This window comes from Stegastes partitus, unplaced genomic scaffold (assembly GCF_000690725.1).
Source record: "Stegastes partitus isolate 25-593 unplaced genomic scaffold, Stegastes_partitus-1.0.2 Scaffold318, whole genome shotgun sequence".
Classification (NCBI taxonomy): domain Eukaryota; kingdom Metazoa; phylum Chordata; class Actinopteri; family Pomacentridae; genus Stegastes; species Stegastes partitus.
In genome coordinates, this window is record NW_007578049.1 from 396,635 (window position 1) to 408,945 (window position 12,311).

A 12,311-nucleotide genomic window follows, 5' to 3' on the forward strand; every position below is an offset into this window, starting at 1 on the left:
CAAAAATCTGCACTTTTCTTTTTACAAAAATTAATTTGTTTGTTTAGAACTTGTGGCTATAAAATTACTATTATTGTCAGTTGTTTGTTTGTTTGTTTTTGACAGTTTTTGAGCATTAGACCATTCAGACAGCGTTTTTAATCCTATTTCTTCTGCCAGGTCATTACAGTTTGTGTTTTTTTCTTTACAGTGAGTGAAGCTCAGCAACAGAGTGAGCTGTGCTGATGAAGGCCTGCTGGTTGGTCTGAATGTTAATTTTGCTTCAGTTCATTCATTATCATTTATTCATCAGTTATTTAAATTGTTGAGCAAATCAGACGTGTGTGTGGTGATTCAGAGGTCTGGAACCGGGCTCGGATTTTACACATCAAATTCTTAATTGGTGCTTTCATGCGCTCTGATATTTCCTAAGTCCTCCGTGTGAGTTTGTTTGACTTCTGAAGGCTCACAGCAGCTCTGAGCAGCTCAGAGTCTGTGTGGAGTATTGTGATGTTGCTGTCAGTAGTTTACATGAAAATATGTGTACACCTGTATGCATCATTAAAGAAGTGCAGCCTCTTATATCTGCACACCTGACCGATGGCTGCATGAAGTGTTGTGTGAACGCTGAGTTGTCAGTTTTACTGGAGTGGTCAGACGTAGCCCCCCCAGCTTCCAAAGCCAGAGAGGTGTAGGAGGAGGCTTCCTCCAGATAAGTGGCCATCCAACAAGCACTTCACAGGTAATATACTGGCAGCTTTCGATAACTCCAGGGGCTCAGCGATGCACAACATTTACTTTTTCTCTATTCGTCTGGACGGTGAAATTGATGCCCGGAGTCCTGTTGGATGCACGTTGTGCCGGTCGGCGTGTTTGGGTTGGAATTTCCATTTACATGACGTTGGACTGCGAGATCTGGTGAAGTGTGGGCGCCGCTTTGGTGCAGGCAGCTACGCGTGACAGCACTCTGTTCGCTGGAACTCTATCTTGGTGTGAAAGCGCTTTCTCATTTACTTCCCGTAACGTACAAACCGCTTCACGCTCAGAATCCACACGAGATGAACTTTATTGTCCCGGGCGTGGGAACGTTGTCTTGGGCTGTTTGCAGTTGAAGATTATAAATAATACATCAAGTAAAAACAGAATAAAATGAATATCACAGGTGAATTTCATGAGTCCAAAGACATGGCACAAGTTTTTTTTTTGGCCTTTTTGCCTTTATTGTGTAAGACAGTGACGAGAGAGAGACAGGAAAGTGGGGAGAAGAATGGGGGAAGGACCTGCAGCAAAGGGCCATGAGTGGGACTGGAGCCCATGTGAGATTGTGGCCGACCCCTCCACCCTGGACTCTTCCAAACACTCCCCTCTGGCAGGAGGCTTCAGCCCATCAGGACCAGAACCTCACACCACAAGTTTCTTTCCGTCTGCCACCGGCCTCATGAACAGGACCCCCACTGACCCTCAACACGTCTGTAAATAACAACACCGATCCTATTTAAATTTAAATTTATCTTTGACTCTTTGCACTATTAGTTATTTTTATTTTTAGCTACTTTATTTTCCTGTATATTTATTGTTGTTTTGTTGCACCAACCCACCAGAACAAATTCCTCGTATTGTGAGAACTATATGTTTCTGATGGCCGCTGCATCAGGGACTACAGCTCCCTGTACACGTGACGCCAGCTCAACCAGGTGAGCTACAGCGGCGGCCCAAGACACGGCACTAGACCTCAAAAAGTTCCCTGATCCTTCCTGGAGTCCAACAGCGTCAGCAGGCCACGCTGTCACGGCAGCACGTCTGATGATTTCCTGTAGCAGCATCACCCTTCCTGTGGAATAATATGTTTTTTTTGTGCCTGCGCAGCGTTAACACTTCACGCTCTCACACATTGTGTTCGCAGAGTGTCTTTATTAACTTACATACGCTGCATTTTTATCACAAAAACAAAGAGATGCACCGCTCTCCGCCATGATTGCAAGTGGCTCGTAGGTGACAACAGCTGCTGTGATCCAGATGTCTCGCCCCGAGCCACTCGTCCTGCGCTGCTGCTGCTTCTGCCGGCGCGTCTCTTCTCGTTAGAGGATGCTTTTCGCCGATAACGTTGCAGACGACGCCGGGTCGAGCCGGGGTCAGGGGAATTCTTAGCGTGACCTCTTGTCGTATTTTTCCCGCCACGTCTGCGGAGGTATAAAGACCACAAAATGACAATCTGAACTCGTTGCTGAATCTGTTTGGGATGATGTGACACAGGAAGGATGCTGCTCTGCTGCCTTCTCCCCTCTTGGCGTGTGCTTTACGAACAACGGGGAGGGGAGAGGGAGGAAGTTTGGCTTGTGTGTGCACGTGTCTGTGCTCAGGTGGCAGATACCCTCGGTAAATCATTTCAGATCCATTTATTCAGGAGCCTGTGTGCAGACGACACCTGCACAGCGCTGCCAAAGAAGTGCCACAATGTCAGCGACTTCGTTTGCAGCTCTGACCCGCCGGCTGGATGTGTGTGTGTTTGTGTTTGTGTGTAAGCATATGTACTGTATACTGTGTCTTTATTTGTGTCTGGTAGTGTTTGTCTGCTCAGTCAAATGTTGTCTCACAGGGAGAGAAATAACAGCAAAAGGGGGGAAGCTTTTCCCGCTGCGTTATCACTTTCAATGACTTTAAATCTCGCTTCACTCCCGAGGACGAGTAGTTAATTTAATTAATGAACAAACTGATGCTAAAAAGGAGAAATCTTTTGGTTCCTAAATAGCAAATTAATTTTTTAACACGCTCGGAGATCAAAATTAATGGTATTTTTAGTCTGGATTTGTGTTTTTTTTTTTTTGATATGACAGCTGTCCTAATCTGCGTTCAAAACGAGCTCGTTTGCGTGTGTCATTTGCGCGCTGACAGTCAGTCGTGACAGTTGTAAAGTGTTCTTGAAAAAGGCGCCCGACGTGGACACTCAAGGCAGCAGCCAGACGAAAGATTTGCGGAGCTGTGATGTCTGTGTGTCAAATTACTTATCTCGCTAAGCATATGCTGGCACTTCAGAATCATATACTTCAAACCCCGGATCCTTCAAAAGCGTCAAAAAACGGACTGTCTTATTCAACACATCAGTCATGTAGCCACCAGCAAAATGAGCGAGATGTCATTTGCACTCAACACAAAAAAAAAAAAAAAGAAGCTTGCGGAGACATTTAAAGGCGCTCTCGATGACTGTTTCAATTTGGGAAAGGGCTGTTAATGATATCGTCTCAGCTGCCTTTTGTGCTTCTTCTTCTTTCTTTTTTTTCTTTCTGAAGATACAAGTGAACGACAAAGAGTACTTAGATGTGCACTTCAGCGAAAGCTTTGCCAATTATTAATTTGAGTCCTGAAGACAATTAGTAAATCACTGCAGCACACCATTATCCAGCTGTTACCCTGGATTTCAGGCTTTTTGTTTTTGAAGAGAGAACCAATCTCAGGGTCAATTTAGCCTGCCACTAATGACAAAACAGAAAATGATAATTCCTGCTATCACGCATGTTTTGTGCCAATAACATCTTTTGTTTGAGGGCATCAAATGAGATTCTACAAATATTATCGACCGACCGACCTACCTAGAATATCTCCATGCTAAGCTTCTTCTTCTTCTTCTTTTTTTTTCCCTCCCCCCTCCACCACCTTACACCTCGACTCGCGCAGCAGCCCCCCGAGCTCCGAGCAAATATCCCACTTGGTTCGTAGCGTTTCCAAGTGTTACGCAGGGCTAAACTATTTCATCGCGTTAATTGGCCAGTGTCACTCCTGACGTTTGAATAAACAGAAGGAAAAAGAGGGAAAGCTGAGACAAACGGCGGCTAATTAAACTGGCGCAGAGTGTTGCAGGGGGAGAGAAACCAGCTGACAAAAAAAAAAAAAACGGAGTGACGAAACACCCCGCCTGACAAAAGCAACTACGATGGAAACTTTAGATGAAGAGAGAGAGAAGTGGAGGAGAAAAAAAAAAAAACTACTTTCTGCTTTCTTTGAAATCCTCAACTTCTCTAATTGGGTTTTTATTCAACGCTTACATGGAACAGAAAGGAAAGTAATGATTGGCCGAGTGTTTTTCATTTTTTGCAATATCCTCTCGTGAAGGAAATGTCATTAAAATGCCTGCAGAAGGTGGACGGCACATACAATCCGTCTCCTTGACCCCACTGCCGCCGCGAGGAATCTGATAAAAACTGGTCGAGGTAAGAAGATGGAGAGGAAGTAGAGGGAAGCCTTAAAACAAGCTGAGGCATGTTTGAACTCCGACCCGTGGGGGGCGTTTGTTTTCAGAGCGTCGGCCCACCGCATCATCCCCCGGGGAGATATCATCCTCACCACCTCCAGCCTCTCTCCCTCTCCCCCTCTCTCGGTGTCGGAGTGACTCACACATGTTCACATACAATCCCTCAAACCCCACCCCCACCTCGCCTTTCTTGCATTTGACCACTTGTCAGGGGATGTTTATGGGCCATTGTTTGCAGTGCTGATGATCATTGTCACCGGTTGATTCCATTACACACGGCCGTCTGATGGATGGCGCCCACCCTGACGTCCACTGATGTAGGTGTCCTTGACCACTGGGGCAATGAAGAGGGGGGGAGGAAGCAGTGGGGTGGAGAGTTGATCTTCTATTTTTTATTATTTTTATTAAAAATCAAGGGTTTGCCCAGATATTACAGATAAAGGTGTTTGATTTGCACATGTTATGAGGCCAAAGAAAAAAACGGTTCCACAAAATATTTGAGCGAATTTCACAAGCTTTGAACACGGATGTGGCAAATTTATGGATTTTTACGAATTTGCTTCGAGACAAAAGCGACATCGAGAGCGACAACGAAAGAGAGACTGAGGAAGTGTGTGACGAAGTGACTCTGAGGCTGTTCAACAGGAGGAGGTCGGGGTGGATGGACGAGGCAGTAAAACATTGGACCTTTACATGTGAGATCGGTGTTCGCTTCCTGTTTCAAATTTATAGTCAGCATGGTCCCTTGTAGCTGTTAGCTTTTATCCTTTACTACATGCCAACAAAACTCCTCTAAGCTTAACAAATACTTACTGTAATTTCCAGACTATAAGTCGCTACTTTTTTCAGGAAGTGTGTGACGAAGTCATTCTGAGGCTGTTCAATTTCGACACTGAAGAAGACGACTTTAATGGTTTTTTGTGCAGGAGGAAGATGAAGATAGCGATCAATGACTTTTCCTGGTAGGCTGCTGTGTTTTTTTTTTCTTAACCAGCCGTGTTACAGGCACTGTTTGGAAAAAGCATTTACGGTACGTATTTAATTAAAAGTTTTAAAAAATCTTTCTGTGTAAATATCTCATGTTACAACGTGGACACCTGCAGCTTATAGACAAGTGGGGCCATTATATGTATAAAACTTGTTTTCTTTTTAAAATTAGCGGGTGAGGCTTATATTCAGGCGCTCAATAGTCCGGAAATTACGATACATGACATATTAACTGTTAGACATCGTACCAAAGACAGAACGTTTTGCATGCTGGCCACAGAATTCAGACATACACAAAAAGCACAACACAAATCAAACGCTTCTAACCGACCAGCAAGTCCTTCGAATTGAAAGATAAAATACGTCGTCGGTCCAAGAACAGGCAGAAGGACATCATGCGTCCAAAATCTTTTGGGAAACAAATCTGTCTTTAATCTCTGAGATCCGTCAGCTGTGGTTCAGGTTTGGTTTACAGTTTAAGATGACAAGATAACATAAAACTTTATTAATCCCAAAGGAAATTCTTGCAAGATGTTGATCAGAAAACAAAATGACATAACAGTGGGAAATGCATTAGACATCAGTACGATAGATTACTTAAAATAAGTACAAGGCTTAAATAAGGCAGTGGAATGGAAATGTAAGAAGTTATACCAGCAATTATAATGAGGTAGTAAAGTATTATCACACATGGAATGGGAATGTTAACATTGTTTATGTACAAAACAATTCGTGTGGTGAAGGATTATAGTTTCTGCTAAAATAACGACCTCGCCAGGCTCCAAGAAAAAGTGTTTTTGGTTAAAGTAAATTCTATGTAAATAATTCATGCCCATAAGAAACACACGGTTGGTGTAACATTCAGAGTCACGCTAAGAAGAAGAAGCCGGTGTTGTCCTCATGTTCAAATCTCACATCGGCATGTAATAATAACCCTTACCTACTCTTTTGCTCCCAGCAGGAGAAAATAAAATCAGAATTATTTTGGGCACTAGAGGGTTTTTCACTTGAGACATAGACCAACCCACATGGCGCTCAGTCCTGATGACGGCATATAGGATGTCGTACTGCTCGAACACAAGGAGAACACTAAACAATACACAATACTACACAACAGCAGCCAGTCGTATGCACACAACTAAACATAAAAAATACATTCTAAGTGCAAAAAACATTGCGTATAATTAATTTAGCAGCACTAATTCATCGGTGACTTCAGATGGTGATTACGTGGTTGCATTTATTATTATAATGAAGTAAAATGTTATGTGAAGTCACACCATCGCGTTTCCTTTTCGTGTAGATTTTCAGGCTTTTCTTTTCAAATAGAGACGTGTTAGAGAAGCAGGAAATAAAATCCTTCACTTTTTGTTTCCATTTCTGCAGACTTTGCTTTTTCAACTGAGCATAAAAACTTCCGTGCAAATTTTTGGCACGTCCACGTCTTTTTAGGCTCAAAGTAGAAATACACCAGTTAGATGTAACCAATACCATGAAACTTAATCTACTGAGTAACCAAAACACTATGAACACCCAGACACAGGTTCGTAGTTTGTATAAAACATATGCAAAGTTGTCTGATAGTTGTGTTGTCACCTGCAGACCTTATGGGCAGTACGAAGGGAAATAAAGAGACTCTGGTTTTTGCATCTATGGAAGAAATCCATGCAGGCTGGAATAATTGCAAGACCCAAGTCATTGCATCCTTCAAACTGCCTTCCATTCAATCTATGAGTGTAAACGACAGCAGCGGTTTGAGAGATTGACGCACAATCAAGCCCCTTTAATCGAGTTTATCGTTCTCTGATCATGACCTTAGTTCATATCATGTGACTTGGTTAAAGAGTTGGTAGCTGGAGTCATTTGTGTGGATTTACGTTGGTTTTAGGAGGATGTAAACACACCGTCTGGCCTCTCATTGAATCAGCAACTCAGCGAAACAGATGAGCTGGAATCATTCAGGACGCATCACGAGCCGACAAGCGTAATTAGGAGAAGACAGGTTCGGTTTGAACCGGGCCGAGGCCGGTGTCAGTGAGGGATCGGCCGCAGCGTCGGGTGACGGAGGACGGAGCGGCGTTGATAGCTAAAACATTTACCGTGGATCCGGCCGTCGTCGTTTCTCACAGAGCCGGGGCCTCATTGATCAGGACGGTATCTGGCGGTGGTGTAGTTAAAGGCACATGTGTTTAACAAGCCTCCCAAAAAAAAACTGTCACATGAAGACTTTCCGTTATTATTTGGAACAAAGACAAAGAGTCGCTTTCTGTTTCTCAGATCTGTCTTTTGTCAGACTACTTTTCCTGAAGAAACAGTTTCCCCGGATCAGACACAAAAAAACCAAGTGTTCTGAGATAGAAGCAAGGCCGGGTTCTGGTCTTTGATGCAGAAATTAGCTCCAGTTTGTGTCTTAATGAGTCAAACCGTTTCTACGAGTATCATGTGGACTGCGCTGGATTTGTTCGTGTTCCTTTAAGAAGACAACGCCGAAAAAGAAAAAAAAAAAAAAAGCAGGAAAACCCAAGCCTCCAATAAAACTAGCATTAATGGCATGGCAATATGCAAAGCTATGCTAATTTTATGCATACTGTCAACCTACATAGTGGCCGTTCTTCATTCATTTCAAAAGATACGACTGCAATTAGATGACAATTGATTGAAATCATTTGCGTTTTATGATTCCGTTACTTTGGAGCGCTGACAGGGCGTCGTGCGATTCGGTGACAAGTATACTTTCGCTGCACGCAGAGATTAACTGCTATTATTGACCCCCGATACAAACCAACCGGCGATACGTTTCAAACAAACTACTTCACCGTCTCGGCCGATTTGCATGTGGCGCGTCATTTACCATATTCCCTGATTACCTCGTGATTTATGCTTTAATATAACGCGCCGAGTGCTTTCAAAGCAGTACCGCACCTTTACGGCGACTTAACGCGTCGCAGACGCAGAAATTGAAATGATAGTTTAAGGGGCTGCGGGGAAAAGAGAAGTCTTATCAGTTAAGACTTGCTTTGTATGTAGGATTTTTTTTTTCTTTCCTCCCTTCTCTCCTTGGAAGGCAGGGGTGCAGTTGATGAATTCTTAAGCAGATCTTGCTGATAATTGTATTTCATAACTGTCATGCGGAGAGGGACTGTCCGCTGAGAAGCTATTTGTGTCACTGCGTCTCCCTCTGCCTCCCTCACTCTCCCTCTGCCTCCCTCACTCTCCCTCTCTCTCGCCGCAGCCTCTTCAATAAAACTCAAATCACGACAGAGATTGTTAAGTCTACCTCCAAGATTATTAAATCCAAATGGAGAATTTATGGGTGACACTTCATAACAATTAATCTGAGATGCTTGATTAATAAAGTTCGTTCACCCCCCCTCCTCCTCTCCCGCGCCCTCCCCATCACTAAAGTTTGAGTGGGGATGGAGGTGGGGGGAGGAGGTGGGGGAGGAGGGGGAACAGACGTATGGGTGGCAGGATGGTTGTCAGGGACGACATGAGTGTCATTCTTTTTGATTAATGGAGCATTGTGACCCCGCCCCTAACCCCCCTCCCCTTCTTTCCCAGCATGCCCACTCTCACCTCTGCAAAAAAAAAACACCCACCCACTCAACCCCCCCACCCCTCCACCCCCCCAATAACAGGTAAAAATAGATGTGGGCCAAGTTATGCTCTCCATTTGGATCGGCGCTAGACACGATCTGATAGGAAGGAGAAAGAGAGACAAAGAAAGAAATGGAGCGAAGTGGGAAGAAATAAATACAGAGAGGAAGGTGAGGAGGGGAGATGGAAACCAAAAGGAGAAGTTAAAAGATAAAGGAGGAATAAACGAAGGTTAGAAAAGGAAAAAAAAAAAAGCAAAGAGGAGACGGAAAGACAGGGTTTTTGGAGAATGTCACCTACCTAACCTTGTCACCATGTTAAGTCAGCTGTGATTAATTAGTTGAGTGAGACTGAGCAATTAGGTCAGGAGTTTGGGTGTGTGTCTCTGTGTGCTCATGCATTCATGTTTTGTTTTTTTTATATATCACCATCCTTTCATGGGGAAATAACAGAATATACCACGTATCAGCCGGACGATAAGTCGAACAACAAACGTGGTCCCATTTGCTCGTTTATATGTTCTTTCTATTTATTTGTTTTTAGGTCAGATGAACTTTTTTGGAAAACGTGACCAGTTTGAGACGCCACGTATTTACATTTGTCGCCTGGTTTGCAAAAAAAAGAAGCTAAAAATCTGTATCTCTGCGGCGCGCTATCGCCGAACTGATTCATTTAAAAGAAGAAGGCGAGGATAAGAAACCCTTAGACAAATCCTTGAACCAGTAAAGGCTTATAAAAGATCATATTTAACAATGATGGCTATATATTTTCCTTTTTGCAATTAAAGAGTCCCTCTGTGTAATTTAATGCTTCTTTTCAAGTGTCGGGTCCCCTGAGACTTGGCCTGTAGCTATGCCATCGCTCTTGGTGATTATCATTAATGAATGTCGGCGAGGACCATCCCTCAATGTGACTAGGGAGGAAACACAAGCCCTAATTAAAGGTTCCTATTCATAAATATACGCCTCAAACTACGCGGATCGACCATCGCTATGCACACAAGTCATGTTAATGTCAGAAAAAAAGCACCTTTTTAAGAGCATTTTCTCCCTTAATGTACGGCGCACCAGCAGCTGTGACAGATTTTTAGCAGCCGAAGCCCGCAGCGAGGGGATCCGTGCAATTTGAGATTCGCAGATTTAAATTTAAAGGCTGAAGATTAGGACGCTCTAATTTGACACACAAGAGGACTGATGACAAAAAGGGGACTCGACGTCTAACTGTGGTCTTACTGTCTGTGGTACAGTTTGGGCTTGTAATCCTCAAGAGGCTGTTTTTGTGTTTTATCGCCCCCCAAAAAAAATTTTTAAAAAAAGAGGTTAAAGGCAGCTCCTAAGAAATGGTAATATTCAGACACAGGTTTACAGGACGTCACTAGACATGGAAATAATCCTCGTATTCTCTCACAGAAATTCATTTTAATTGCGCTAAATGCGGACTGACAACTGCTCTCATGAACGCAATGGGTTGTATTGTTGCATCAGTTTCCCAGACAAAGCTATTGGTAATTGTTATGTGAGGAAGATAATGTTAACATAGAGGATAATATTCCACATTCTGTCTGAATGTTGTTGTGTTTTTTTTCTTCCCCTCTACCGACACTCTGTCGGAAAAAGAGCGTCGGAGAGACAAACATTTGGCTGCTTCTCTTTCCTCCTTAATGGCTGAAAAATGCTAATTGGAGTGCACGTGTCAAAGAAAACAAAAGGCAAGGGAGGAGGAGAGGGAAGGAGCGTGCGTGTCAGAGAGGCTGGTATTTTGAAACGTGAAATATGTCACTTTATTCCGCCGCCGCCGAGTTGGTGAGGATTCTGTTTTTTTTTTTGTTTTTTTAGCGAGGTTGTTCCAGGAAGCAGCAAATCTCGATAAAGTTTGGCCTGTGGTGCTACGTAACGCAGCTCATGTTTAAAACAAAGAAGGCAGCGCTTTCTGCCGCTCCGCTCAACAATCGCTTCATGTAAACAAGCCTGAAGTTGCTTCCTCCACGTTGGCTGTAAAATAACACCCTCCATCCCTCTGGAGACTCCAATCCTTTAATAAACTTGCATCTGTCACCGCCGCGCGGCATTCTTCGTCCAAACTGACAAAATCAAAAAAAAAAAAAAAAAAAAACTCAGAGAAGGATTACAAACCTTTAATTGCATTGTCAAAACTTACAGCATCGTTTTTTTTTTTTTTTTAAAGTCCGCACATTAAACAAGTCGTGGAGGAAAAGTAAATCTCTATAAAATATCAAAAACCCCTCACTCTCCTCCTCTCGCTCCACACTCACACTTTGGCATTTTAATTATGCAGTCTTATCTGATAGATGTGGAGATATAGCTCACGTCAAAGTTAGAGCCTGTTCTTTATTAATTTTTTATTATATGTTCTTATATTCAGCCTGTCAATGAGTGTCTGGAATCTGATAGGACCCATCATTGATTGAAGATTACTCAAGATTATGAAGCATTATCGTAAGCTGTGAGCTTTCATCATTCCAAACGTTCACTTACTTGAATGACACTAAGAGAAAAGATTAGACTTCCATTCCGAGAACAAGTTTAGAAGTCCGGCGCTGGGCGCTTTGGATGAACACGTGAGAACCCCTGACAAGCAAATTTGCGGCGCGCTAATCGCCGGGAAGAACCCAAACCGTTTGACATCAGAGGTTTTACGGCTGCAAAGTGCTCGGGTGGTTAGCCACGGGCCAAAATACGCAACACCGCATCAATTATTGATGAATATTAAGAGGTGGGCATTAAATTCGTGGTGTATTTCATTATGATTTGTGCAGTAAACTTTGCCATCAGCATGATAATCCAAAAACACATCCTTAAACTCCACTGAAATGCTTTGAACAAAAAAAAAAAAAAGATCCTGGAGCAAACCTGCTGACATTGTTGGACTAAAATCTTCTTCTTCAGCTGCAACATAAACTGTTTTTTAACCAATTTCTTGGCGTAAACTAATTAAATCCTGCTACGGTGTGCGGCTCCGGTATTATTTTAGTGTAAAATCGGTTGTTTTTTAAAAAATGCATCATGTAACAGGACGGAGTGATGCTCTCTGATGATGATGATGATGATGATAAACACCAGAGGAGGAGAGGATTTAAAATAGTAGATAAGGGGCTGAGGTAGTCGTGGTTCCAGGCGTTTTTGTTGTTTTTTTAAGCTGCATATTTTTTTGTGTTGTGTGTTTGACCACTAAATAACTCGCCGTGACTCGCGGAAGAACAACAAAACGTGACCCTCGAGGCATAACTTTGCTTTAATTCTCTGCAGATTTGTCTTTACAAAGAATTTTCAGGATTGTTCGACGCAACACAGAGAAAAGATCCAAATGAAAACACAGACTTTTGTGGTAAAAACGTGCAAAAACACTCGGCCGAGGACTGAAGCTGCTCCTCACGCAGCACATAACCCATAAAGGCATTAATCACACACATGCCTTCTACGTATATGTCATCCCCAGTATTTTTATCCCTATGGGACCAACACAGTGTTATTAAAAGCAACAG